This window comes from Octodon degus, unplaced genomic scaffold (assembly GCF_000260255.1).
Source record: "Octodon degus isolate 3935 unplaced genomic scaffold, OctDeg1.0 scaffold00033, whole genome shotgun sequence".
Lineage (NCBI taxonomy): Eukaryota > Metazoa > Chordata > Mammalia > Rodentia > Octodontidae > Octodon > Octodon degus.
In genome coordinates, this window is record NW_004524609.1 from 16,658,730 (window position 1) to 16,659,473 (window position 744).

Consider the following 744-nt stretch of genomic DNA (forward strand, 5'->3'; position numbering starts at 1 on the left):
CCGGCCCTGCCCATCCCGCGCTGCCGCTGCGCCTCCCCGCCCTACAGCTCCCCCTCTGCCCGGACCAGGGCGCCAGAGGTCGCCGCACCTTGGGAACAGCGCAGCGCGGGCAATCCCGAGCTGCTGGAGCGTCACCCCAGGGTGGAAAGCCAAGTGCGCCCCCCAGGGGCTGCACCCTGCTGGGGGACTTCGACAGCTGGCGCCCCGCCCCTGCGCGCCGTCCAGAACACGCTCCCCGGAGGCCCACCCGGGGCTGGGCAGGACGCTGTCCCCGTGGGGGCCAGGGCCAGCGCTGCCTCTCCAGGAACGCTCTGGGCGCGGGGAGACGCCGCCACCTGCCGCGCCGACTGCGCACTACGCGCACCGGCCGGGGCTGCCGGCTTTTTGACGCCATAGGCAAGCGGGCAGCCCGCAGGACTTCCCTCGGAAGGTCGTCAAACCTGTGGGTTCGGGCTGTGGCGGTGTGGTGCAAAACCTCAGGTGAGGGACCCGTTCAGTAAAGCAGCTGAAGGAGAGGAGGAGGATGGAGAACCCCCACCCCAGCTCAGACTCAGCGTAAAGTAGGGAGCCTGTGCCCAGAGGGTGGGACAAGACCTGCACCCTCTATTAGGTGACTACTGGAGAAGTCAGGGCCCTCATCGAATCGCGCTTCTTTTACAAAAGGAGGCCAGCTGGAGAGCTGAGCAGCAGGGTGGCCCTAGAGAGATCCAGCAGGGACCCAGCACCAACCGGAAGTGTTGGGGA